Source organism: Plecotus auritus (genome assembly GCF_963455305.1).
Source record: "Plecotus auritus genome assembly, chromosome: 3".
In the NCBI taxonomy this organism is placed as follows: domain Eukaryota; kingdom Metazoa; phylum Chordata; class Mammalia; order Chiroptera; family Vespertilionidae; genus Plecotus; species Plecotus auritus.
The window spans coordinates 164,232,304-164,234,605 of NC_137772.1; positions in this window are offsets into that span (position 1 = coordinate 164,232,304).

The following is a 2,302-nucleotide window of genomic DNA, read 5'->3' on the forward strand; positions in this document are numbered from 1 at the left end:
GTGAGAGGGATGTCCAACTGTCCTAGGATCGGGCCTAAACGGGCAGTCGGACATCCCTCTCACAATACAGGACTGCTGGCTCCCAACTGCTCACCTGCTTGCCTTCCTGATTGCCCCTAACTGCTTCTGCCTGCCAGCCTGATCACCCCTAACCACTCTCCTGCCAGCCTGTTTTCCCCTAACTGCCCTCCCCTGCAGGCCTGGACACCCCTAACTGCTCTCCCCTGCAGGCCTGGTATCCCCCAACTGCCCTTCCCTGCAGACCCAGTCACCCCCAACTTCCCTCCTCTGCTGGCCATCTTGTGGTGGCCATCTTGTGTCCACATGGAGGCAGGATCTTTGACCACATGGGGGCAGCCATCTTATGTGTTGGAGTGATGGTCAATCTGCATATTACTCTTTTATTAGATAGGATAGAGGCCTGGTACATGGGTGGGGGCCAGCTGGTTTGCCCTGAAGGGTGTCCTGGATCAGGGTGGGGGTTCCCTTGGGGTGTGGGGCGGCCTGGGCGAGGGGCCTGTGGTGGTTTGCAGGCTGGCCACGCCCTCGGCAACCCAAGCAGAGGCCCTGGGATCTGGGATTTATTTATCTTCTACAATTGAAACTTTATAGCCTGGAGTGGAGCCAAGCCTTCTGCTCGCTCCGTGGCGGCAGCCATTTCTGTTGGGATTTTTGTATCTTCTATAATTGAAACTTTGTAACCTTAAGCGGAGGCCAAAGCAGGCCAGGGCTGCAGAAGCTTGGCTTCCTCCATCGCCGTGGGCAACCCTAGCCTCCTGCACTCTCCAGCTCCATGGCTGCCGCCATTTCTGTTGGGATTTATTTATCTTCTATAATTGAAACTTTGTAGCATTAAGTGGAGGCCTGGGCTGGCAAGAGTAGGCGGAAAGCTTGGCTTCCTCCATTGCCAGGGGAACCCAAGCCTCCCTCCTGCTCTCTGTGGCTGCAGCCATCTTGGTTGGGTTTATTTGCATATTCCCTCCTGATTGGCTGGTGGGCATGGCTGGTGGGTGTGGCTTGTGGGTGTAGCAGAGGTACAGTCAATTTGCATATTACTCTTTTATTAGATAGGATTAATTAAGGAGGGAACCAGGAAGATGTTAAAATCCGTTCAGGGGTGAACTTGAAAAAGCATAATATATAGGACTGCAAGAATGCGGAACTGAATTTGCTAACAGATGCAAGATTGCTTCTTATCCTATCTCTATATATAGAAGCCTAAGTGACCATTACAACCGAATGACCGGAATGACTGGAACGACCAGAACGACCAGTCGACCAGTCACTATGACATGCACTGACCACCAGGGGGCAGATGCTCAATGCAGGAGCTGTCCCCTGGTGGTCAGTGCACTCCCATAGCCAACCTCCCATGGCCAGCCAACCTCCCATGGCCAGCCAACCTCCCCTGGTCCCTCCCCACAGCTGGCAAACCTCTCACAGCCCTTCCCCCCATCTGGCAGGCCCTGTACGGCAGCCAGCAGGCCCCGCAGCCAGCAGGCCCCAGCTGGCAGCCAGCAGACCCCCAGGTTCCAGACGGTAGGCCCCAATCAGGAGTGGGCAAGATGGCCCCGATAGGCCCTGATCACCAGACAGGCCTAGGAACCCCACCAGTGCATGAATTTCATGCAGCAGGCCTCTAGTAGGATCATAAAACACAATGATTGGTATTACAATTACTGTAGTGGAGAAATCACCCACAGTACTATTGGGCTAAATTCATTTGCATTGTTATGGACAAGAATCACATTCATCTGTTTTCTACAACTTACCTTCTCAGAGTTGTAAAATAGGCTAGTCCCATGGTCGGCAAACTGCGGCTCTTGAGCCACATGCGGCTCTTTGGCCCCTTGAGTGTGGCTCTTCCACAAAATACCACACGCGGGTGCTTGTACAGTGCGATTGAAACTTCGTGGCCCATGCACAGAAGTCGGTTTTCGGCTCTCAAAAGGAATTTCAATCGTTGTACTGTTGATATTTGGCTCTGTTGACGAATGAGTTTGCCGACCACTGGGCTAGTCAATAGAAAGTCAACATAAGGTGCATGCAGTGACAATGCCTATTATTCTTCTGAAAAAACACCCAGGAATTCCTTCTGCCTATTTTTAAGTCTTGCACAATTTTTCCTGACAGTTTGTTCCACTTCTCAGTTGAAGCCAACAAGAGCCCATGACAGATGTTCTACTGATACCAGAAAAGTACGTAAACCCCCAGGACATTAGATTACCCTAAGAGGAAGTAGAGAAGAAGAGGAATGTGAGGCACAAGAGGGGGAAAAGAGGCATTAGACTAACAAACTAAA